Genomic DNA, 27,443 nt, shown 5'->3' on the forward strand with positions numbered 1-27,443 from the left:
GGGCATATATAAAGTAATAAATTTCTGTTCCTTTTTTATATTATTCAGACATCTTCCCTTTCTCAAATATAACAAGACAATTAAATTGGACATCAGTGAGCAAATGTCAACCTGGACCTTGTGTTACTACATTGTAACCACATAGCCATCCCTTCTCCATTATCATTCTTCCTGAATAGTCAGGTCTACGCATGAGACTATTGGGGGCTGCACCATGATCCTTTACTCCTACCAAACATAAGAATCAGGAGGACGGGAAGGGAGTGGAGTGGCCTGAGTTCAGGTTGAACCTCAATTTTAATGGGTCCATAAGTTCAGGAGGGAGTCCATTTGGCATTGTGATATATGGATTCTGTATTCTTATCCTAGGTGTTATAATTCCACCTGAATGTGTGATATAATGCCACCCAACCTCACAGATGTAAGAGTGAAAATCATTTATGACCCTTCTGGGAAGAGCTCTGTCTTTTACTATCATCTGGAGTTATACAACGTCACTATGCAAAGCTCAGAAGAAAGGGGTGCAGATGTGCACCCCTTAGAAGTTGAGGATCTCTTCTGATTAGGGCACTTGTTTTTCCTATGTAATTTTTCCCTTGCTCTTTTACTAATGGTGGCTGACTTCTTTCCTGGCCTGAGGTAAACTGGAGTCCAATCTTTTGGATTACCGAAGCTTCTATTTTTGAGATGGCAGGCCCATCAAGGGTCCTACTGCATACAGAAGGTATGAATAAGTGTCAGTGGCTAGAATAAGTTAAAAAGGTCCGTGACAACAAAGAACTAATTAAGAAAACAAGAGCCCAGCTGCTCCTCAAGATCACAGTTGTATGATAGTAAGAAAATGTGAATAGGGCATCAGGTGAAAAGATAAATTAATTAGGAGGTCATAGGCCTAGAAGGGGTAGCCTTTGCTCTCAGTGGAGCTGCCATTCTTTCTGCCATTCCTCGCCCTCTGCCACAGGACCAGAGACTTACCCAAACTACTGGCTGGCCTTGCCAAAGACCTGGCAGGGCTTCTCCCTGTAGAATAGGACACGTAGAATCCTTGAGGACTCACCAAGAGGTCTCCTCCAAACAGGTTCCTTGTTGTCAAAGGGAAATGTTCCTGCAGAATCCTGCCATGGCAGCAGGAATTTCAACCTGGCTGCTCTTGGTCCAGCTCACTGGGTGCAGGCCTGAGGCCCAGGTGTATCTGGGGAAAGAAGTAGCAGGCACTACCTCACAGCTCTCTCTTTGTTGGATGCAACTGCTAGGACTGTGATAGGATTTTTGTTTCTTGTGTGTTTATTAGAAATACCTACAAAGCTGATTAAAGTTGTAACATGCCTTCATACCCAGCGTGCAGAATGTTTTTAAATCGTTGTTGTTCCTGTTTTATGTTTGGATTTTGTTCTTTAATCCCCTCAGGAAATTTCCCTGTGCTTAGAATGTTAAGCACATGCTCAGGAGGGATCGATTATTCAAGTTCGGCAAAGCTTTTGTTCTCACCATCCACTCCACAGATGATGCCATTACTTACTTTCAAATAAGAAAACAGTTATAGAGAAGTAAATTAACCTGTAAGCTATCAAAGAAGAAACACATCATGATTGTGGAATGGCACCCCAGTATTTTGTATTTCCTAAGTTATTTTTATTTTAAACCTTTTTATTGGATTTTTTTGGGGTACATTTCATTTTTTTTAAATCCTTAAAGGTATCTTTTATTCCGCTCCTCCCATTTACAAGGTGGAATTTCACCTGTGATTGTTAGTCCAGATAGTTTGGTCAATGGCTTAGATATCACCTTCGCCTAGTTTCCTTGGCATAAGCTGAGTTAGAAGCAGACTCAAAGGTTCAGGACCAACAAATAATGAATTCCACTACATCTGGATCCCTAGACTCACACCCAGGAAGGGACTGGATTTCCATTCACTATTTAAAAAAAAAGATTCAGTTCATTAACATGTAAAAAATTTCTCAAGTATATTAAAGTGTTTACATGGTCATACAGTTTTTCAAATACCTGGCATTCATCTTTTTCCAAATCCTAAAATTTCTTTCTTATTCACATTTTCTTTTTTTGATTATTTCTTAGTATTATTATCATTTTTTAAAATTTTAGTTTTTTTTAATAGATATATACTTTTTATTCAAACCTTATTCCCTTTCCCAGCTTTTGGTCCATAAGCTGCCCTGCCGTGCACTCTCCCATATGTATGGTCCCCCAATCCACGCCACTTAGAAACCCCTTCCTGGACATTCCCCTGCACTCAGGGTCCAACCTTGTTAAGAACAAGGGCTTCCCCTTCCACAGGTGCCCCAACAAGGATATTCTCTCCTACATATGCAGTTGGACCCCTGGGTCAGTCCATGTATAGTCTATTGTTAGTGGTTTATTTGGTTGGCATTGCTATTCATATGGGGTTGCAAGCCCTTCAGCTCTTGGAATCCTTCCTCTAATTCCCATAAAGGGCGTCCTGTTCTCAGTTCAGTAGTTTACTGCTAGCTCTGACCTCTTTATTTGACATGCCCTGGATGTGTCTCTCAGGGGAGATGTATATCCGGTCCCTTTCAGTAAGCACTTTTTAGCTTCATCAATCTTACCTAGTTTTGGTGGCTGTATATATATGGGCCACATGTGGGGCAGACTCTGAATGGCTGTTCCTTCGGTCTCTGCTTTAGATTTGGCCTCCATATCCCCTCCTATGGATATTTTTGTTCCCCATTTTAAGAACGAGTGGGAGCATCTGCACTTTGGTCATCCTTCTTCTTGAGTTTCCTGAGATCTGTAGATTGCATCTTGGGTAATTCGAGGTTTTGGTCAATATCCACTTATCAATGAGTGCATATTGTCAATGAGGGGTGCTGAGTATCTGGAAGAGAATGAGGGAGAAGATATGTGAAGAAGGACGCCAAGACAAGAGTCTGATCAAGGCGACAATTTTATTTTTCCCCAAGGCTGAATTTGTACCATAAAAAGGGTAACAGAGAGAGGAGAGAAGTAAGAAACATTTACCCACGCCAAGGACACAATATTCATGTGGTCAGGGAATTGGCTGCTGTTGACAGGTTGTCAGAAAGGTCACAGGTTTGTCATATCTATTAGTCAGCAGGATGTTGGTTTTTCAGAAAGGTTACAGGTCATGACATTGGGTATCTTAACGTCACACGTTATCATATGATTATTCATCTTGACCACCACATTTGTATTAGTCTTCTGCAGCTGGCTGGGGATTTTCCATGAACCCCATCATACTTAATTCTAACCATAATAATAACATCAATAATGGAGGGCTTCAAGGCCATCGCTCCCAACAGCATACCAAGTGTGTTTTTCTGTGATTGGATTACCTCACTGTGGATGATATTTTCTAGTTCTTTCCATTTTCCTATGAATTGAACGTAGCATTGTTTTTGATAGCTGAGTGGTACTCCATTGTGTAGATGTACCACATTTTTCGAATCCATTCCTCTGTTGAAGGGCATCTGGGTTCATTCCAGCTTCTGGCTATTATGAATAAGCCTGCTATGAACTTAGTGCAGCATGTGTGTTGTTGTATGTTGGAGCATCTTTTGGGTATATGCCCAGGACAGGTATAGCTGTGTGCTCAGGTAGTGCAATGTCCAATTTTCTGAGGAACTTTCAGACTGATTTCCAGAGTGCTTGTACCAGTTTGCCATCCCAGCAACAATGGAGGAGTGTTCCTCTTTTTCCACATCCTCACCAGCATTTGTTGTCACCTGAGTTTTTAATCTTAGACATCCTGACTGGTGTGAGGTGGATTCTTAGGGTTGTTTTGATTTGCATTTCTCTGATGGATAAGGATGTTGAGCATTTCTTTAGGTGCTTTTCAGCTGTTCGATATTCCTCAGCTGAGAATGTTTTCTTTACCTCTGAACCCCATTTATTAACAGGGATGTTTGGCTCTCTGTACTCTAACTTCTTCTGTTTTGTGTACACTTTGGATATAAGCCCTCCATCAGATGCAGGATTGGTAAAGATTCTTTCCCAATCTGTTGGTTGCCTTTTTGTCCTAATGACACTGTCCTTTGCCTTACAGAAGCTTTTCAGTTTTATGCGGTCCCCCCATTTGTCAATTTTTGATCTTAAAGCATAAGCCATTGGTATTTTGTTCAGGAAATTTTCCTTAGTGCTCATGTCTTCTAGATTCTTTCCTACTTTTTTTCTATTAATTTTAGTGTATCTGGTTTGATGTGGAGGCCCTTGATCCCCTTGGACTTAAGCTTTGTCCAGGGCAATAAGAATGGGTCAACTTGCATTCTTCTACATGCTGACCTCCAGTTGATCCAGCACCATTTGTTAAAAATGCTATGTTTCTACCATTGGATGTTTTAACTCCTTTGTCAAAGATCAAATGACCATAGGTGTGTGGGTTCATTTCTGTGTCTTCAATTATGTTCCACTGATCTGCCGGTCTGTATGCCAATACCATACAAACTATTGCTCTGTAATACTGCTTGAGGTCAGAGATGGTGATTCCCCCAGAAGTTCTTTTATTGTTGAGTATAGTTTTTGCTATCCTGAGTTTTATGTTATACCAAATGAAGGCAAATTGCCCTTTCTACCTTCATAAAGAATAGAGTAGGAATATTGATGCTGATGGCATTGAATCTGTAGATTCCTTTTGGCAAAAAGGCCATTTTTTTGTACCATATTCATCCTGCCAATCTATGAGCATGAGAGATCTTTCCATCTTCTGAGATCTTCTTCAGTTTCTTCAGAGATTTGAAGTTCTTGTCGTACAGATTTTTTTACTGGCTTGGTTCAAGTAACAGCAAGTTATATTATAGTATTTGGGAGTATTGTGAAGGGTGTCATTTCCTTAATTTCTTTCTCAGCCTTTTTACCCTTTGAGTAGAGGAAGGCTACTGAATTGTTTGAGTTAGTTTTATGCTTGGACAGTTTGCTGAAGTTGTTGATCAGGTTAAGTAGTTCTCTGGTGGAATTTTGGTGTTGCTTAAGTATACTATCATATCATCTTCAAATATTAGTGTTTTGACTTCATCCCTTCTAATTTTTATCCCTATGACCTACTTTCATTGTTTGATTGCTATGGCTAGGACTTTAAGTACCATATTGAAAAAGTAGGGAAAGAGTGGGCAGCCTTGTCTAGTCTCTGATTTTAGTGGGATTCTTTCAATTTTCTCAGTTTAGTTTGATATTAGCTACTGGTTGGATATATTTTGCATTTTCCTATATTTAGATATGGGCCTTGAATTCCGGATCTTGACAGGACTTTATTAGTGAAAGGGTATTGAATTTTGTCAAATGATTTCTCAGCATGTAAGGAAATGATCATGTGTGTCTTTTTTCCTTTGAGTTTGTTTATATGGTTATTTCGTTGATGGATTTCTGTATATTAAACCATCCCTGCATCCTTGCCATGAGGCCTACTTGATCATGATGGATGATTGTTTGGATGTGTTCTTGGACTCAGTTTGCAAGAATTTTATTGAGCATTTTTGCATCAATATTCATAAAGCAAATAGGTCTGAATTACTCTATCTTTGTTGTATCTTTGTGTGGTTTAGGTATAAGAGTAATTGTGGATTCGTAGAAGGAATTTGGTAGTGCTCTGTCTGTTTCTATTTTGCGGAATAGTTTGGGCAGTATTGGTATGAAGTCTTCTATGAAGGTCTGATAGAATTCTGCACTAAATCCATCTGGTTCTGGGCTCTTTTTGGATGGGAGATGTTTAATAACAGTTTCTATTACTTTATGAGTTATGGGGTTGTTTCGATGGTTTATTTGTTCCTGATTTAACTGTGGTACCTGGTATCTGTATAGAAAATTGTCCATTTCCTTCACATTTTACAGTTTTGTTGAATATGTTTTTGTAGTATGATCTGATGATCTTCTTAATTTCTTCAGATTTTATTGTTATGTCTCCCTTTTATTTCTGATTTTATTAATTTGGATACACTCTCTGTGACCTCTGGTTAGTATGGCAAAGTGTTTATTTATCTTGTTGATTTTCTCAAAGAACCAACCCCGGGGTTACTGATTCTTTTGATACTTGGTTTTGAATCTTCTTGTTTGATTTCAGCCCTGAGTTTGATTATTTCCTGCCTTCTACTCCTCTAGGGTTTATTTAATTTTTTTCTAGAGCTTTGAGGTGTGCTGTCAAGCTCCTGTTTCTTTTTGCAGGCACTCAGAGGTATGAGTTTTCCTCTTAGTGCTGCTTTTATTGTGTCCTATAAGTTTGGGTATGTATATCTTCATTTTCATTAAATTCGAAGAAATCTTTAATTTCTTTCTTATGTCTCCAAAGACCAAGTTTTCATTGACTTCAACTTCCATGTATATGTGGGCTTTCTGTCTTATTTGTTGTTATTGATCAGCAGCCTTAGTCCGTGGCTTTTTTAAAGGATGCATGGGATTATTTCTATCTTCCTATACCTGTTGAGGCTTGTTTTGTGACCGATTATATGGTCAATTTTGGAGAAGGTACCATGAGATGCTGAGAAGAAGGTATATCCTTTTGTTTTAGGGTGGAATGATCTATAAATATATGTTAAATCCATTTGGTTCATAACTTCTGTTAGTCTTTCTATGTCTATGTTTAATTTCTGTTTCCCTGATCTGTCCATTGATGAAAGTGGGGTGTTTAAATCTCCTACTATTATTGTTTGGTGCAATGTATGATTTTTTTGAGTTTTAGAAAGGTTTCTCATTGTTTAGGGACACAACTGCTATATACTTGACAAATATAGCAATAACCCAGAACATCCGCAGGAAGCCTGTGACCGTTGGCCACATGAATATGAGTGTCTTTCAAAATTCATCACGATTTTGGTAAGATCTTTCGCATAATTGGTGGTTTGGCTTCCCACAAACATGGTCCAGTTGTCTAGAATCTCCTCCTTGGTTAGCATCTCATCCTTGTTTTTGTTTTACTCATACACAAGATGCCAGGCCTCAGCCTTCACATGGTCATAGTCCTGAGGGAGGATCCAGTGGAGAATCACATCCTAGTCCAACTTCCCATCCTTGTTCAGATCTGGGAAATCACTGAACTGCTCCCCAGACAGAATCCAGTCTGTCTCAGGGCAATTGTCCTCGTGAGGAAAAGATGTCCACAATGTACTCATCCTGGTCCACAAACCCATCCCCGTTCTTGGCGATATCCTTCAGGGTTTCCAGAACTACAATCTCCTTCATATGTTCTAAATGCTCTTAGTGTAGAAAAGCAATGAACCCGTCCTGAGTAGCTGTCAGGTCACCATCAAGGCCTTAAACCTCCTCACATCTCGTGGAGGCATCTTTTTAAAGTTGTGATGATCAGAGCCATCTTGGATATCAGCAAGGTTAACCAGGTAGTAGCCATAGGTGGCCTGCTTGTATTCTTCCCAGGAGATCTTTTCGTTTATGTCCCTGTCATAATCCTTCCAGAGTTTAGCCACATTATGGTAGATGTATCTTTTCTGTACATGTTTGATCCAAACTTTCAGGTCCTCAGTAGTAACAGGGCCGCCTCCATCACTGTCAATTGGATCAACAATTTTCCCCCGCCTCTCCTGCTCTCGTCCAGGCTTAGCTATCAAAGGTCTTGGAGTCCTCCTTGCCCAGGAAGACCTCATGATCGTACAGGAAGCTGTGCTTGTCCTTTGGTGGCCATTCACCCAGCTCTGAATCGGGACAAACCATGTGCTCCTTCCTCATCATGCTTTTGGCCCTGAATGCCAGGACCAGTGCCAGCAGCAGCCCATGGAGAGTCCCAGGCTGACACCATGCACCACAGTCGCGATCAAAGGGAGGCAGCAGGGAAGTAGGGGCTCAGAGCACCTTAGCAGCTCTCCATCCCCAGAGAGGGCTTTTGTTACATTTCAAATGTTAACCGTTTTCCTGTTTTCCCATCTACAAAACCCCTTATAAAACCTCCTCGTCCTTCTACTATGAGGGTGTTACCACACCCACTCCACTACCCAGGCCTACCTGCCTCCCTGTTCTGGTTTCCCCTACACTGGGGCATCAAGCCTTGACAAGACCAAGGGCTTCTCCTCCCATTTGTGCCCAAGAAGGCCATCCTCTTCTACATATGCAGCTGTAGCCATGGGTCTGTCCATGTGTACTCTTTGGATGGTGGTTTCAGCCCTGGGAGCTATGGGTGTTTCTTACTGTTTTTCTTATGGGGCTGTAAACCCCTTCAGCTCCCTCAATCCTTTCTCTTACTCCCCCATTGGGGACCCTGATCTCAGCTAAATGGTTGGCTGCAAGTATCTGCCTCTGTATTTGTCATGCTCTTTACCCTACTCTTTTGAGCAGATCACCACAGAGCAACGAAGATGTATTGTCTTGGCATGATGATGTACAGACAAATAGATGATGTCTTAATTCCTATAATTCTTATAATTCTATAAGAATTCCTAAAATGAGATTAGTAATTTTAAGCTCCTTTATAATGAGAATGCTATTAAGTTTTCTCTGGTAATCAAAATTGCATTGAGAACTCTTCTTCTTAAAGTGTCATGAGTAAATTGCTTCTGTAATACCAAGCAGACATCTACAAATTAGAGCCCATCCTAAGAGGGTATAAACCAATTAACCAAAGTTCATAAAAAGAGAACTAATGATTTACTATAGGTGCAAGGACTGAACATAAATAATTGACTGGATTTGCCTATAGGTAATTTCACTTATTCTTTTCTCATAAAAATTACACCTTTTAACTCTCCATGAATGTGCAGAGCTAGCGACAGATGGTGACTGTTTATCCTGATGATTACTCTTCATGGATATGCATGTAAACATTCTCTGTCGTAAACTGATTATCCAACTTATGATTTGAATTCCTGTGCAAACTTGTGGTGAACTTTTCACCATGTGATGCTGTGTTCAGAAAGATATACAAATGCTGAGGACAAAGAGAGAGAAAGCTTTTTAGATAGAACTGAACTGAAGAGAACAGAACTCAAGAAGAACTTAGAAGTAAAGCATAGCGTTGAGAGTAAGGCATTGAGAGTAAGGAAATTATTGTGACATAAGAGCAAGAGGAAAGGAGATAAGAAGAAGAGAGCAAGGAGAACCTTTAAAGCCAAACTTTATGGAGGCAAACTTTTGTAGAAATTTTAGGAAAACGGAAGAACTTAGAAATAAAGGTTAAAATCACTGCTCTACAGCCTTCAGCGAGGCTCACTGACTAGACTGTGCTCTTCAGTCAGGCTCACTGGCTAGCCTCTGCTCTTCAGCCTGGCTCACTGGCTAGCCTCTGCTCTTCAGTCAGGCTCACTGGCTAGCCTCTGCTCTTCAGTCAGGCTCACTGGCTAGCCTCTGCTCTTCGGCTGGGCTCACTGGCCTATGGGGCCCTAGCACATCGCTTAACCATCTGCTCATGACTGCCTGACCACACTGACCACCTGACCACCCTGACTTCTTAAAGTCGTCTTCTACAAGAGCACAAGAAACCAAAGAGAAACACCACAGTAAACTATTCCAATGGGCTTTGCTTAACCTTAAATAATTTCATTATTTCTTTAAAACAGTGAAATATAATTTCGGCTATTCATATAGCCAAGAGAGCTGTGCAATAGTCATTGCTTTATTGAATTTGGTGTAAATCAAAAGATTCCTTTATTCTATTACGATGTTATCTGTATGCTGTACGATGTACGTTTAGAAAACACAACACTAAATTCCTAAAATATAGATGTTTTAAGACATCAGCTCATGGAGAAACATAACTGCTGACCTATCTATACTGGCCTTTTTTGCTATACTGCAGGTACAATCAATTTTCCACATTACTTCCATGATGTTCAAGAATGATTAAGAGAAAAATAAGTTGACCATAATGGCCAGAAAGGGGGTTCTGTCAAGTTGTGTTATGTGGGACAAGATACCAAGCTGTAACTGGTCAACCTAAAACCACCTGTTCCCAAAACTAGCAGAAGTTACAGAAAATACATACTTTCTTATCATTCCTCCTCCCCGATGGTCAGTGATTTATTGAGCACCTACTCTGATCCTAGCACTGTGTATCTAAGGGTGTAATGGTGAATAAAAAACTTAATAAAAAGCCTCATTAAGGAATAAAGAAAAATGAAACATAACTTTGAAACTCAGAATTCAATATAAACAAAACCACCATTTCTTTAACTGGTGATTTCTGAAAACTTCATCATTTTTTCCACGGGCTTCTACAGTAATGATACTCAGTCTTGATTTTGTAAGTCACAAAAAGCAAGTCACACTTCTTTCTTGGCTCCCACAACTGTCAAAGGGAACAACACTGTCGCTGTCCATTGTGCTTCCCTATCAATCCTGCTATGGATGGTAATACATTCCAGTCTTTTCAATGTGAAAACAGGCCACCACTTGAGGGGAAAGGTTATTACAATTACCCAAACCGGTATATTCTCTAAAATTTTCACATAGCATTTTACTGATAGCACAATGTAAATTCACCACAAATATTTTTTTTTTATTAACTTGAGTATTTCTTATATACATTTCGAGTGTTATTCCCTTTCCCGGTTTCCGGGCAAACATCCCCCTCCCCCCTCCCCTTCCTTATGGGTGTTCCCCTCCCAACCCTCCCCCCATTGCCGCCCTCCCCCCATAGACTAGTTCACTGGGGGTTCAGTCTTAGCAGGACCCAGAGCTTCCCCTTCCACTGGTGCTCTTACTAGGATATTCATTGCTACCTATGGGGTCAGAGTCCAGGGTCAGTCCATGTATAGTCTTTAGGTAGTGGCTTAGTCCCTGGAAGCTCTGGTTGCTTGGCATTGTTGTACTTTTGGGGTCTCGAGTCCCTTCAAGCTCTTCCAGTTCTTTCTCTGATTCCTTCAATAGGGGACCTATTCTCAGTTCAGTGGTTTGCTGCTGGCATTCGCCTCTATATTTGCTGTATTCTGGCTGTGTCTCTCAGGAGCGATCTACATCCGGCTCCTGTCGGTCTGCACTTCTTTGCTTCATCCATCTTGTCTAATTGGGTGGCTGTATATGTATGGGCCACATGTGGGGCAGGCTCTGAATGGGTGTTCGTTCAGTCTCTGTTTTAATCTTTGCCTCTCCCTTCCCTGCCAAGGGTATTCTTTTTCCTCATTTAAAGAAGGAGTGAAGCATTCACATTTTGATCATCCGTCTTGAGTTTCGTTTGTTCTAGGGATCTAGGGTAATTCAAGCATTTGGGCTAATAGCCACTTATCAATGAGTGCATACCATGTATGTCTTTCTGTGATTGGGTTAGCTCACTCAGGATGATATTTTCCAGTTCCAACCATTTGCCTACGAATTTCATAAACTCGTTGTTTTTGATAGCTGAGTAATATTCCATTTTGTAGATGTACCACATTTTCTGTATCCATTCCTCTGTTGAAGGGCATCTGGGTTCTTTCCATTTTCTGGCTATTATAAATAAGGCTGCGATGAACATAGTGGAGCACGTGTCTCTTTTATATGTTGAGGCATCTTTTGGGTATATGCCCAAGAGAGGTATAGCTGGATCCTCAGGCAGTTCAATGTCCAATTTTCTGAGGAACCTCCAGACTGATTTCCAGAATGGTTTTACCAGTCTGCAATCCCACCAACAATGGAGGAGTGTTCCTCTTTCTCCACATCCTCGCCAGCATCTGCTGTCACCTGAGTTTTTGATCTGAGCCAATCGCACTGGTGTGAGGTGAAATCTCAGGGTTGTTTTGATTTGCATTTCCCTTATGACTAAAGATGTTGAACATTTCTTTAGGTGTTTCTCAGCCATTCGGCATTCCTCAGCTGTGAATTCTTTGTTTAGCTCTCAACCCCATTTTTTAATAGGGTTATTTGTTTCCCTGCGGTCTAACTTCTTGAGTTCTTTGTATATTTTGGATATAAGGCCTCTATCTGTTGTAGGATTGGTAAAGATCTTTTCCCAATCTGTTGGTTGCCGTTTTGTCCTAACCACAGTGTCCTTTGCCTTACAGAAGCTTTGCAGTTTTATGAGATCCCATTTGTCGATTCTTGATCTTAGAGCATAAGCCATCACCACAAATATTTAACCAATGAAAATATTGAATAGCTCTGCAAATAGGAGCGATAATCATATATACTTGAAAACAACTATCATGGAAACAAACGACGTAATAGGAGAAAAGTTACATCACTTAAAGGTACAGAAGCAGCAAAAAAGACACTACATTTCTTGGTTTGAATGTTAGGTGATACACTTGATCTTTAAAGACAGGCAATGTACTTGATCTTTAAGCCCTTTAACTGTACCCTGTCCACATAGAAACTGCAGTAGATGAGAATCTTTTGTAAGATTTATTTATTTATATGTGAGACAATGCAGCTGTCTTCAGACACAACCGAAGAGGGTATCAGTACTCATTACAGATTGTTGTGAGCCACCATGTGGTTGCTGGCATTTGAACTCAGGACCTCTGGAAGAACACTTGGTGCTCTTACCCACTGAGCCATATCTCCAGCCCTCACAATGGCCTCTTACACAGCATCACAGTGGTCTATTTCACTAGATGGCTCCAGGGTGATAACAGAGAAACTTTCACAGTTCCTGAGCACTTCTGAGTTCAAACACCACCAGTGCCCACTCTGTGCTGTTGGCACATTCTGACCTTCTCCTAATGGTTGTCAGCCACAAAAGGGACGGTTAGCCCCAGACAGCATTCACTGCCCAATCCTAAAAACCCCCTCGATTCTGAAAAAGCCACATTCCATGCTTGCTCCATATTTGAGGAAGCCAAATGGTTGATCTGGCTCAAAGCTCTACTTTTCTTAGCTCATCAACTTTCTTTTTCCACTTCTTGTCACAAGAAGCATTTTTTTATGCTGCAACTACACTGCAATGTGTGAAGGAAACCAACATCAACTCTGGGTGCCACCTCTTGAAATTTAAAATTCACAAAACAATTCATGGCTTTCTAATCAGCACCATGGAAAATAAACAAAAACAAGCAAAACCATTCCAAAGGAACTTGCTGATCTGGAGGTCTGCTCATAGCAGGCAGGAAAGAATTAAATCATGCAGAACTGTAATCTCTCAGAGCTTTGGAGGCTAAAAAAGAGGAAATCTCTGTTTATGTTCCCTTTCTCCGAGTAATTGAAGGAGGGTATTTTACATCCTCCAAATACAATCTCTTGCAAGGGGCAACCAATTACAAAGTAGAACAGAAGAAATCTATTAAATAATACATTCACTGCCTCAGGTTTTAAGGAAATATTTTCCAATGATCCCCGTCCTTTAACATACAATGGAAACATTACAGGGATGTGCCATCAGGCTAAGCTGCCTCTGAAAAGCCTGTCCTGCCCTGGCAGGTACAGGCCATTTAATTCCAAGTCATCTGGAGAGGTGTGACAGCCCCAAGTTGCTCTGGGGATGTCAGAGCACAGCTCTCATGCACACTCCAGAGCACTTCTCCATTCTTTCCCAATGCCATAGGCTTTCCAATCCCTGCTTCAGCTCTCCATACATCCCTGAACCCTCCCTTCCCCTACCCAATGGGCTCACTTTGCATTGCCTCCTTCTGCCACTGCTTTCCCAGGGCGGGGGAGGGGAGCAGAAGGAGCCTAAGGAGGGGCGCGGGCGGGCATGGGTCTCCTACCTACCTTGATGATACTGCTCTTAAAGTGCAGCCCCCCCTGCTTGAGGCTTGCTGTCCCTGGGGAGCAGACCGGAGGTCGGGCTAGGGGTCCGTGCGGGCGCGAGGCCTCCAGGTCCCCTGGCAGGACTAGCCTCTGCTTCTTCCCTTGAAACTGCAGGGTGGAGTCGCGGTTGGAAACCCCTCCACTGTCTTAGCGCGCCCTCCCGTGGCCGAGGTGACCCCCCAACGCCGTTACCGCCCCCTTCTCTGTCAGCTTCTTCTGATTTTTCTTTTCATTTTTTTCATTTCTCTCTTTGTTCGCGACGTGGCGCCTGCGAAGAGCTCGTCTCCAGGAAGGAGGACATCGTGCAGGCAGAATCACCTCTGGGGCCTGCCGGGGTCGGAGAGGGAGAGAGAGGAGTCAGCTTGGGCGGGGCGCCCTGGCTGCCAGCACCTGCGGAAGGAAAACTCGTCCAGGCACACGCGCTGCTGCGGGCGCGAAATATAACGCGAGCGCCCCGCCCCCTCAGGCCCCGCGCTCACCCACGAGCTCCGCGTACCCTGAGGCCCGGCTCGGGCGCGGTGGAAGGGCGGGGTGGGAAGGACACGTGTGCCCACTCCCTGGTGCAGGGAACACCGGGAGGCGCGACACGGGGAGGCGCGTGGTGCGGATCTCCCGGCTCCGCTCAGGCCAGTCAGTCCCCTCTCAGGGCCCGGCGGAGGCCTAACCGCGGCTATCGCCTCCGGAGCTTCCAGCTGCCCCAGGCTTGAGGCTTGGGCATGGAGATTGTAGTTGCAACTCTCCTAGGCCGGCTCAGCAGGGTGCAAGCCACCACCTGCTGTCCTCACCTGAAGGCATCCTGATGGGGCTGAGAGCCCACATCCAGCAGGCAAGCCTCAGGGCAGGGGGCCATGGTCTTGGCTCTGCACCTTGTTGCCAGCCCCTCACACATATGGCAGCATCACACATATGGCTCCTTCTACCAACTGCCACTAATTACCATTTGGACATTCCATCACAGTGTTCTCAAGAAGAAAGATTGTAAACAAACACGAAAAGAATGAAATTTAAAATCTTTTTTATCAGGCTGGAGAGATGACATGGTGGTTTGAGCGCTGCTTCTCCAGTGCTCCCAAGTTCAATTCCTAGCAACCACATGGTGACCAACAACTATCTGTAGTGGGATCCAATGCCCTCTTCTGTCTGAAGCTCTCTTCTGACATGCAGGCACACTCGCAGAGTGTTCATGTACATAAATACATAAATCTTTAAAAATAAAACCTTCTAATCAGTTAATGTATCTACATCTAGAAGCTAGAAAAGGGTCACAGCAATATTAAAAATAATTCAGACATAACATGGCAGAAATACCTGAAACATTTTAAGGTCATCACACCGACCAAATGAAAGCCACAGGCTATACAGACTATGATGGATGAGGAGAAGGCTTTGTGATCTCTGGGAGTCCCCTTCCCTAGTCTTGGGATAAGACTTCCAGTAAGCCAAGACATATTCCTCTTTCATTTCTCACAGAGCCAGGGGTAGACCCACATATATGATTTCTTTGCTTGCAGTGTTTTTTTATCCAAACGCTGCCCTGTTTGAGGACTAGTCAAGGGTAAGCACCATCAGAGGAAGGCCAGCATATGATTTCTGTGTAACTCTGCTCTGACAGCATGTAGCACAATCCTATCAAGTACTGGAAGCCTTGCTGGAAAGATTAATCAAACTCTAGGATCAAAAGGAAGCAACCGGAGGGCCACATGGCTGTAAATCAAGTCTGAAACCATAACCCATTATGGAAGTTCATCCTTGGATCTTATGTCACACAGCAGTAGCATCGAAAAGAAAAACAAAAGTGAAATGGCAAGGTGACGGGTAATGACCCCATGGCAAGGATATCTAAGTCATGTGGAAAGATCCCAGTGCAAAGAGATCTAGCAAACATACATGTCCATGAAGCTTTCACCAAGAATCCCCATTCTGTGTTCTAAAACATTATATATATACACACACACACACACACACACAGTGAATCCTCATTTATGGTCAGCTATAGGGATTGATTCTCTGGGAACCTGACATTGAGATTGAGATAGATGTATAAAGGTATTTGACAAGTGCTCTTGGGGACAATGGCTGTGACAAAGAGGAGAGAAGGGGATTGGGCAGAGAGCACTCTGGCTCTAATGCAGTCACAAGGGCATGCAGGCAGCCCTGTGTGGGGCTCAGGAGCTGGCCTGACCCTGAAGTCTGAGCCTGCACTGGAACAAGCAGGAGGCCTGGCCTTGAAGTCCCCATTGGCTAAGCATGAGGTTCCTGGTCAGAAACTAGTTACCACATTGTAACCACATGGCCATCCCTTCTCCAATATCATTCTTCCTGAATTTCCAAGTCCAATCATGAGGATATTTGGGGCTACACTCTGATCTTTTACTCAGAGCAAACATAAAACTCAGGCAGATGGGCAGGGAGTGGAATGGCCTAAGGTTAGGCTAAACCTCAATTTTAATGGGTCCATAATTTCAGGAGGGAGTCCATTTGGCATTGTCATCTGTGGCTTCTGTGTTCTTATCCCGGGTGTGGTGACTCTGTCCCGTGCTGTCTCTCGCCAGCAAGAATACGCAGGAACCCTTCATGATAAAAGTCCTGGAAAGAATAGGAATTCAAGGCCCATACCTAAGCATAATAAAAGCCATATACAGCAAACCAATTGCTAACATTAAACTAAATGGAGAGAAACTTGAAGCAATACCACTAAAATCAGGGACTAGACAAGGCTGCCTACTCTCTCCCTACTTATTCAATACAGTTGTTGAAGTTCTAGCCAGAGCAATCAGACAACAAAAGGAGGTCAAGGGGATACAGATCGGAAAAGAAGAAGTCAAAATATCACTACTTGCAGATGATATGATAGTATATTTAAGTGATCCCAAAAGTTGCACCAGAGAACTACTAAAGCTGATAAACAACTTCAGCAAAGTGGCTGGGTATAAAATCAACTCAAATAAATCTGTAGCCTTCCTCTACACAAAAGAGAAAAAAGTCGAGAAAGAATTCAGGGAAACGACACCCTTCATAATAGACCCAAATAATATAAAGTAACTCGGTGTGACGTTAACTAAGCAAGTAAAAGATCTGTACAATAAGAACTTCAAGACTCTGAAGAAAGAAATTGAAGAATTCCTCAGAAGATGGAAAGATCTTCCATGCTCATGGATTGGCAGGATTAATATAGTAAAAATGGCCATTTTACCAAAAGCGATCTACAGATTCAATGCAATCCCCATCAAAATACCAATCCAATTCTTCAAAGAGTTAGACAGAGCAATTTGCAAATTCATCTGGAATAACAAAAAACCCAGGATAGCTAAAACTATCCTCAACAATAAAAGGACTTCAGGGGGAATCACTATCCCTGAACTCAAGCAGTATTACAGAGCAATAGTGATAAAAACTGCATGGTATTGGTAGAGAGACAGACAGATAGACCAATGGAACAGAATTGAAAACCCAGAAATAAACCCACACACCTATGGGCACTTGATTTTTGACAAAGAAGCCAAAACCATCAAATGGAAAAAAGATAGCATTTTCAGAAAATGGTGCTGGTTCAACTGGAGGTCAACATGTAGAAGAATGCAGATCGATCCATGCTTATCACCCTGTACAAAGCATAAGTCCAAGTGGATCAAGGACCTCCACATCAAGCCAGACACACTCAAACTAATAGAAGAAAAACTAGGGAAGCATCTGGAACACATGGGTTATGGAAAAAATTATCTGAACAAAACACCAATGGCTTATGCTCTAAGATCAAGAATCGACAAATGGGATCTCATAAAACTGCAAAGCTTCTATAAGGCAAAGGACACTGTGGTTAGGACAAAATGACAACCAACAGATTGGGAAAAGATCTTTACCAATCCTACAACAGATAGAGGCCTTATATCCAAAATATACAAAGAACTCAAGAAGTTAGACCGCAGGGAGACAAATAACCCTATTAAAAAATGGGGTTGAGAGCTAAACAAAGAATTCACAGCTGAGGAATGCCGAATGGCTGAGAAACACCTAAAGAAATGTTCAACATCTTTAGTCATAAGGGAAATGCAAATCAAAACAACCCTGAGATTTCACCTCACACCAGTGAGAATGGCTAAGATCAAAAACTCAGGTCACAGCAGATGCTGGTGAGGATGCAGAGAAAAGGTACACTCCTCCATTGTTGGTGGGATAGCAGACTGGTACAACCATTCTGGAAATCAGTCTGGAGGTTCCTCAGAAAATTGGACATTGAACTGCCTGAGGATCCAGCTATACCTCTCTTGGGCATATACCCAAAAGATGCCCCAACATATAAAAAAGACATGTACCCACTATGTTCATTGCAGCCTTATTTATAATAGCCAGAAGCTGGAAAGAACCCAGATGCCCTCAACAGAGGAATGGATACAGAAAATGTGGTACATCTACACAATGGAATATTACTCAGCTATCAAAAACAATGACTTCATGAAATTCGTAGGCAAATGGTCGGAACTGGAAAATATCATCCTGAGTGAGGTAACCCAATCACAGAAAAGCACACATGGTATGCACTCATTGATAAGTGGCTATTAGCCCAAATGCTTGAATTAGCCTAGATGCCTAGAACAAATGAAACTCAAGACGGATGATCAAAATGTGAATGCTTCACTCCTTCTTTAAAAGGGGAACAAGAATACCCTTGGCAGGGAATAGAGAGGCAAAGATTAAAACAGACACAGAAGGAACACCCATTCAGAGCCTGCCCCACATATGACCCATACATATACAGCCATCCAATTAGACAAGATGGATGAAGCAAAGAAGTGCAGGCCGACAGGAGCAGGGTGTAGATCTCTCCCGAGAGACACAGCCAGAATACAGCAAACACAGAGGCATATGCCAGCAGCAAACCACTGAATTGAGAATAGGACCCCCGTTGAAGGAATCAGAGAAAGGAATGGAAGAGCTTGAAGGGGCTCAAGACCCCATATGTACAACAATGCCAAGCAACCAGAGCCTCCAGGGATTAAGCCACTACCTAAAGACTATACATGGACTGACCCTGGACTCTGACCTCATAGGTAGCAATGAATATCCTAGTAAGAGCACCAGTGGAAAGAGAAGCCCTGGGTCCTGCTAAGACTGAACCCCCAGTGAACTAGATTGTTGGGGGGAGGGTGGCAAGGGGGGGAGGATGGGGAGGGCAACACCCATAAAGTAGGGGAGGGAGGAGGGGGATGTTTGCCCGGAAACCGGGAAAGGGAGTAAAACTCGAAATGTATATAAGAAATGCTCAAGTTAATAAAAGAAAAAAAAAAAGAATACGCGGGAACACACGAATCCTTTTGTAGCCAAAATGCTTATATTTATTAATAATAGAGGGCGGCAGGGCGCCAGTATGGTGTGGCTTATATATACCATAGCGCGGCGCATCCACACCTGATTAGTTGCTTACCCATGATCTCATTAGGCATGCCCCAGAGTGGGCAAAGACCTGGCACAAAGGTACTCTTGCACATGCGCACACAGTTAACTTCCTGAAAGGAAGTCGGCTGGCGCCATCTTGTAATGGCGAAACTATCTCGGCTTTCCACATGGGGCACAGTGGAAGCCAGCGCCATCTTGTGGTGGCGAATGTTATTGCGGCCCTCTACATCTACCCCTTATTATTTTATTAATTAATAATAATTTATTTTCTAGGCTGGTCTAGGTCTCTGAAGTTATGTCCATCTGCTGTGGCTCCTGTCTTAGGTCGTTCCTCTATGTCACAGCCTTATCTGTCGAAGGGTAACCCTATCGCCACCGGGCCCCATGTACTGTGCATGAGGAAAGTTGCCCATCACTGGATACCACAGTGCTGTGTGACAGTAACTGTTAAATGACCTAGGGCGAACTCTATAAAGAGGCCAGCCAGAAAATGAGTTAGTGGGGAAGTCATGATCGCCCTATCGCGTGCAATGAGGAAACCTCAGCGACGTGGAAGGGCTGATCAAAGAATCATTGAGTGTCTCTCATCCCAGTGCAATTGATCCACAGATCCATGGGGTACAAGAGCAGAGAACTCAGATACCGACTAATTTTTGAAGATAGATAACCAAATTTCAGCGGGGGGGCCCTTGTTCAATGGCCACAAGTGGTTGAGTGACAACAAACTCGTCAAGTTTCTGTTGAGATCTGATTTTGCAAACCAACCATAGCATGAACACTAATCCACAGCATAGGGCTGCACCAAACAGAGCCCTTATACTCAAGATAAGTAGTGGGCACCTCATCTGGTTCATCTCAGTTGTTACCACCAAGGGCCATAGTCAAGCCGCTCCTATAATAAAATTTAGAATTCCCAATTGTTAACAACTACTCCGGAAAGTTCACCCACTGTGCTTCTCTAAGCATAGATTGGGGGAGGGTAACTCCAGACACTGTAGACACAATGGCTATAGCAGTAAATGGCTGCTACAATAGCAGCGAAAGTAACAAGGTCTTTCCCAGGACAGTTCAGGATCAGTCATTCTTCTCTGGAAAAACCAGCAGGCAATGGAACCATGTCTGAGATCTGCATAACCAGGACAGAGTTCCCCAGTCCACAGCAGCTTTATGCAGGTGGCATTCCTGTGAAGCTATAGACTGCAAGATGACAACACCAGTTAAGGCAGCAAGAGTCACCAGGGGAATGAGGGGGGCAGCAACGGCTGGAGTCCAGTCTTTTCCAGAAAGCAGCAGTGCACAGAGGGTCAGAGAGCAGGCCACAGTGGGACGGGACACACGCAGCGGTAACACGGACTGCAGCACGCCAAAATCTCTGTGATGACAAAAGATGAGGGGGAATCTTCCATCTTCTTCTCAGGGCAGAGGAATGACTCCAGGGACCCGAACCAGGAGAGCTGAATTTTTATGTAACCAGGATCAGCAAGTCTCAGCAAACACCTCTGGCAGCTGGCACACTCTTGTAGCATCCTGTAGAAAAAACACAAACATTCCCTCTTCCCCATATACAATATCTGGACAGGATCATGTCAATATGTGAATCTTTCTATTTCACCTAGGCAGAAGTATGCCTAGTTGTAGGGTGCCATAAAGTTTGGCATCCAAATTTTAAAATTGAAATAAAAGGAGCATTATTTAGCATACAGGGATAACTCCCCCGTTTTATTTATTAAGATATAGTTAAGATATTATTTATTAAGGTAAGTCCTCGAGGATTGAATTGAGGACACTGAGCACTTGTATTTATAAATTGACTTGTATACCAAATTATTGTTTCTAGCATTATTGTTTTGGATATATAAAGAATGAGATTTTTTGACTAATTGTTCCTATGTAAGGCCTATAATCTGTCTGGTATCATTGTCCTCCCTTGTTAAGGAGTCTAGGCAATCTAGTTTGAGTTCTTAAATGGTCTGTTAAGGAACAGTACTTAGTGCTCTTAACCACTAAGCCATCTCTTCAGCCCCTCACCAGCTTTATTTACCTAAACATAAGCATTAAATAGAAATGTCAAAACCTGTAAATATTGCCTAGATTTAGTTGTACTAGAAATCCCTGAGCTGGGAGGGTGAGGCTGGAAATTGAAAGTAAGCAAATGGAGTCTTCTTCTTTTCATATTAACTCCATTACCATTTTCAAAGAGCTGGGTCTATGGTTTTGTTTAGTTGTCTGAGCCAGAGCACTGAAAGGACAGTGAGTTGTCAGACAATCACACTGAAATCACTCATTGATTTTAAATAGAAAATCTGTCTCTAGTAAAGAATTAAGTAATTGAAATCAATTGTAAACCACAAGCCATACATTGGCTATCAGTATGTGAATTGAAAGCTTGATTTAAAAACAGTGGCTAAACCACAGAAATTAATAATCTGTGTTGAAGCAGCAGAAACTCAAGAGAATAAACAAGTGATCCAATCATACGTGTAGCCTTTTCATTAGATGAACCACCTATAAACACAGTAAGCTCATTTCCTATGGGTTGTATGCACAAATATATAGGAAGTACAAAAGCATGTTAAGAGTAAAATTATCAATTTTGCCTGAAAAATTTGTATATGTAATAGGCCAAATATCAGTATTTTGTAATAACCAATTTAACTGTTGTTTGGAATAAGATGTTTTACCAGGTTTCTTTTTAAAATACTTCCATGACTCTAGCCTACAATTTTGTATTAACACAACTGAAGCTTTATCTCCAATGTGGATAACAAAGACCTAAGTCCTCTGGTAAGGTGAGGTACTTAGCCAATTAACATATCCTTAGAAGCTTAAAATTAGTTTCAAATATTCTTTTCTGGAATAGTGCAACAGCTACTCCCCAAATATTAAAGCTCATTTTGAGAGCAAAAGTTTGTAGTAAAAGTTTCCATATACACTGAAAGATTTAAAGTTCTGACTTCTTACATTGAAGAAGTGACAAAATTACATAATATAAGGCTATTAGCCATTCTTTTGTAAAAATTTTTAATGATATCACTTTATGGGCTCTCTAATTATAAGCAAGCTCACGAAATAGAAACTCACAATCGCCAGGACGTAAATAAATTGCATAAAAACAATCCCCTGAATCAATCTTGAAATGGCAGTTGGAGTAAACAAACTGGCTGTAATGCTCTCACAAGTTTCAAAACCTCATCAATCCTTCGTAAATCTTGTAACAATCTCTATCTGTTTGATTTTTTCTTAATTACAAATAAATTTGAGTTAGTCAATGTAACACTGGCAATCCTTAATCACAATCTTTAAGTTCTCCTTGTAACACCAGAACACAGCCACAACTTTGGAAAGTCACCTGAGTCCTGAGTATGTGAATAGGCAGCTTGGGGCAGTGGAATTAGCATCAAAATACAGATAACTTCAGGGCAAACCACAACTTTGGAAAGCAAAACTCAACTTCTAACAAACTAGCCTCTAAAATCCAGTCTCCAAAACACCGTTACAAAGTTTGACTGTCAATTCCTACAAATGAATGCACGATGGTGTGGTCTCCAATACCTGAAGAAAGAGACATTGCCCTAAAATCTTTTAGAAGCCTGGTTTCTAGAATAAGAATTCCATAAAAATATTATCTCAATTTAGACCTGTTTCCCTAGGTTGGCCCATGTCACATGTGGTCTAGAATGACTTTATCCAAATTAGTTTTAAGCCAACTTTCTGTTACCAATGTTATACCTTTTTAACCATATCTAATAACTTGAAAGACAATAGCCCATAACCAAGGCACGTAGAGCATATTTATACATTTAAAACCAATGAGAAACAAAATTGAAGTGGCTACACATATCTTAATATTTAGACCAAACACCATTTTTACCTTTTTAGCTATGATTTTAAGAGAAGCACCTTGTCACCTGTTGAGTCAAATAAGAAGTCAGGGATTTTTCTAAGAGAAACAGCTATCAGCTCTTGCACCAAAGAAGCTGAGGAGCTGCTGGCGCCTTTAAGATCAGCTCGTGCAGACGCTTAGCCCCTGGGCAGCTTCTCCAGCTGACCTAGACTCCTGGCTACATGTGCAGGGCTTCAAAGGCCGATAGAAGCTGCTTTTTATTCATTTGTTCCTTTTTGAAATGAGTTAAAACCAAATCAAGATGTGAACGATTGACAGATAGTTTTCACCATTTTTTCTTTTGAACATGAAACATAAAACATTTAAGCAACAAGAAACAAAAACCACAGACATAAACTGACATACAGGGACAGCTTGGTGCACCAAGGACAGACAATAGACAAAGAGGGAAAAAAACAGATGGTATCAGCAGAGAGGTAGGATTTTCCCTTTCCCACCACTTCCATGGTGACTATCCACTCGAGTGGAGTTGATATGGACGATGGATTGTCTCAATTCCTGGACTAGTCCATCAACGTGTTGAAACCAAATTCCTGTAAGATACTGAGATATATTACGGGATATCTAAGCAGCCCGACTGACATTCACAAATGGTATGGAAGTGAAACACAGTCCTGAATATTTTTACTCACAACCCAATTACATTAACTCCATCAAGCTGTGCGTGGGCGTTGAGATGTCCTTTTGTTTGATTCTCCTGAATAAATTTTCAGGCGGTCTACCTCTATCAAGTCTGATCAGTATGACTCTGTGAAGCTTCCAGAGCCTAATCACACCTTTTACAAGCACAAAGACAAAATTTTTCTCCTAAAATACTGTGTTCCTTTTATCTCCTCCTTTTTTCTCTCCCGGGGCATTTTTTCCCCAATCTCTCGCCTCCGCAGATCTGAAGTCTTCAGAGGGGACTGTCTGCTTATTATCTTTTTTCCTTGAGCTCTTTAATTTTTTACCCAACGCTGTTTCTGACATGCCGCCTTGGACCTCCTCCAGCACTCTCTGCTTTGCTATTACAGCTGGGCAGCTCCCATGCGACCTCTGACGCCATCTGGCAGTAGCTAGAAACTCAAAGGCCAATAAAGAAAGCCCGAGGGCTGCCAAAACGATAATAAAAACTTCCGCCGCATCTAGCAGGGGAGTGAAGTAGAACAAATCAAGACGCATGTCTCTCAGGGCCTACCTTTTAAACACTACAGTTCTGGATTCCTTCCGCAGGCGGAAGACCCCCTCGTGGCGCCTGGCGATGGCGTGGCATCCCGGGTTCTCGGCACCAAATGTCCCATGCTGTCTCTCGCCAGCAAGAATATGCGGGAACACACGAATCCTTCTGTAGCCAAAATGCTTATATTTATTAATAATAGAGGGCGGCGGGGCGCCAGCATGGCGCGGCTTATATACACCCTAGCGCGGCGCATCCACACCTGATTGGTTGCTTACCCATGATCTCATTAGGCACGCCCCGGAGTGGGCAAAGACCTGGCACGAAGGCACTCTTGCACATGCGCACACAGTTAACTTCCTGAAAGGAAGTCGGTTGGTGGGGAGGAGGCCAGTGCCATCTTGTAATGGCGAAACTATCTCGGCCTTCTACGTGGGGCACAGTGGAAGCCAGCGCCATCTTGTGGTGGCGAATGTTATTGCGGCCCTCTACACTGACTCTGTGAAACGATGCCAACTAACCTCACATATGTTAGGGTGTAAATCATGTATGACTTTTCTGGGAAGAAATCTGCATTTTCCTACCATGGGGAGTTATACAACATCACTATGTCAAGCTCAGAATAGAGGGGTGGAGATTGTGGAGGCCATAGAAGTTGAGGATCTTTTCTGATTATGGCACATATTTTTTCCTATGTAATTATTCCTTTGCTCTTTCACTAATGATGGTTGACTTCATTCCTGGCCTGAAGTAAACTGGATTCCAAGGTTTTGGATTAGGGAAGTCCCTATTTTTGAGATGACAGGCCCAGCAAGGGATCCCACTGCATACAGGTTCCTATTCCCAAGAAAGTTGTTGCTGCAGAATCACAGCATGGGGGCAGCAGCACAGGACATCTCCCAGCTTTCTCTCCTGCAACTGCTGCAACTGTAATAAGGCTGTTTGTTTGTTTGTTTGTTTGTTTGCTTGCTTTTTATTGGAAATACCTACAAAGCTGAGCAGAGTCAATACATGCCTTTAATTTCAGGACCCACAAGGTATTTTTTTTTTTGCTTTTGTTTTTGTTTTATTTCGTTTGATTATCTGTAATTGTTTTTAGGATTCTTATTGTTTTCTTTGGTAATTCCCTCTAGCTCTTCACTCTGTACCTAGAATGTGAAGCCCATGCTCTGCATGGGCCTATTATTCATGTTAAGCATTTTATTCTTACCACCAACACCACAGATGATCACATTATTTACTTTCCAATCAGGAAAACAGGTAGAAAGAAGAGAGCTATGTTGTTTGGTCTCAGGTAACCAGCCAATCAGGAGTGTAGGATGGCTTCCCAATGTTTTGGATTATGTAAGCTTCTGTTATTGAGATGAAAGGCCTCTGCTGAAGCCTCCAGTTGAGTAACAGAGAGCCTGGAAAGACAGAAAGAGTGGTTGTGCCCTGAAGGTGAAGGCTGGCCCTTCAGTGCGTCTGCAGCCTGAGGCAGAGTGCTATTGGGAACAGAAGAGCACTTGGCCAGAGATCATAGGGGACTGCATTTTGCTTGAGCCCTGACACCTGGATGAGCAGAGGCCTCCACAGTCCTGATAAAGGGAAACAGATCCACATAGATGTGAGTGAACAGTGGATCTTTGAACTGCATGTTATCTACTTCGTATATCTTTGCTGTGAACATAGTATATGTAAATGACAAGGGCATCCTACTTTATCACATCTAGTCTCTCTAGATTTTCAAATGTGTGCAAGTTTAAACACAGTAGAGTTAGTTCAGCAATACATTGTGTCCCATTTTGTTAAAGACTTTATTTTATTTCTATTTATATATTTTTTTCTTTTTCACTTTACATCTTGCTCACTGACTACTGATACCTAATTACTCTCTCCCACAATCCTTCCCCAATTCTCCTGGCACAGTCTTCTCTGACTGTATGTGGGCCAACTGTCTCAGTACCTCCCTTCTTTTAACAAAGCCTTTCCTGGGGGCATTGGTGAGGATGCTGGTTTTGAATGCCTTGGACTTGGCTTCTTCATGCTCCAATTTGCTGGCTTTGGGAAATTTGTGAAGAACTGTCTGTGAACTTGGTACTTCCTCCAGATGGTACACAAGAAGCAATGGTTGTTAATATTTCTGAGAGTATATTTCAATCAAACCTATCCTACTAATATCCTAACAATGACAAAGGTAATGGGAGGCTACACATCTATTCCATTAGTTTTCAGTTCTTCTCAGAGCAGCAGTGTAGAAGCCCACAAAGCTGGCAAAGTGAAGTGAGGTCACGCAGGGGTCCTAAGAGCACAGTCCTACTATCTTAGAGTAACTCCTAGGGACTTACCAGATCCACACACCCATAGCTCCATATGCACTGGACCCCAGGGAAGTGCTCAACATTCATATCTTTTGTCACTCAGTTTGCCACAAATGTTAGAAATCTGAAAAGTTCAGGAAACTTGAAGGTGTGAATAAGTCCCAGTGACTGGAGTAAGCTCAAACAGTCTGTGACAACAAAGAACTGATTGAGCATCCAAGAAACAAGACGCTCACCAGGATCATAGTTTTATCCCAGTAAGAAAATTTTAATATTAAGGCTTCAGGTGAAAAGATAAATTAGGAGGTCTAGGCCAAAAAGTTTATCCTCTGGCCCCAAGGTTGCAGCCATTCTTTCAGACTTTCCTGGCCCTTTGTCACAGGATCAGAGTTCTCAACAGGAAGCAGGGTTATCTGGAAGGCGCATAATACATATCCACAGATTACTCTTTAGGTACAATCTGATAGGCAATTTCAAGGCTTAACGTGATTCTCTCTGTCACTCTCTCTCTCTCTCTCTCTCTGTCTCTCTCTCTCTCTCACTCTGAATCTCTCTCTGTCTCTCTCACTCTGTCTCTCTGTCTTTGTCTCTGTCTCTCTCTCTCTCACACACACACATACACACATACACACAGTTTGTGGCTACAGTCACTTTGCATTCTTTTGTGCACTCTGCCTTTTTTATAGCAGGTTTCTTTTCTCAAACTCCCACTCTCATGCACACGTCTGTTCATTACCCTTTCATTCTCACACACACTCTTCAAACACACCTCACATTCTCTCTCCACTCACTCTTCACATGCTCTTCTCATGCTCTCTCATTCGCTCTCACATTTGTTCTTACATTAGCTCTGTCATGTACTCTCTCATTCACTCCCTGATGCTCTCTCTCATTTACTCTTCACATGTTCTGTAGCCTTTCTCTTGCCCCACTCCTTTATTCATGATGCAAAAGCGCGTAGAAAAATGACATTTTATAATCATTGCAAAATCAAATGCAAAGAATGACTACATCCCACCAAGAACTAAGAATTACAACTGTTCCCCAAAGTTTCAGGCTTGCCCTATACCCAGGCCTGTGGCCAATATAATAATAATAATTG

The 27,443-nt window shown here is 42.2% G+C and overlaps 1 protein-coding gene across 1 annotated transcript in view; it reads right to left on the minus strand.

The window, feature by feature from the left end:
* Spetex2gl1 (Spetex-2G protein like 1) overlaps positions 1-27,443 on the minus strand; it is a 92,937-nt gene that overhangs the window by 53,278 nt on the left and 12,216 nt on the right.

The sequence above is a fragment of the Rattus norvegicus genome, chromosome 9, assembly GCF_021556685.1.
Source record: "Rattus norvegicus strain SHRSP/BbbUtx chromosome 9, alternate assembly SHRSP_T2T, whole genome shotgun sequence".
NCBI classification, from domain to species: domain Eukaryota; kingdom Metazoa; phylum Chordata; class Mammalia; order Rodentia; family Muridae; genus Rattus; species Rattus norvegicus.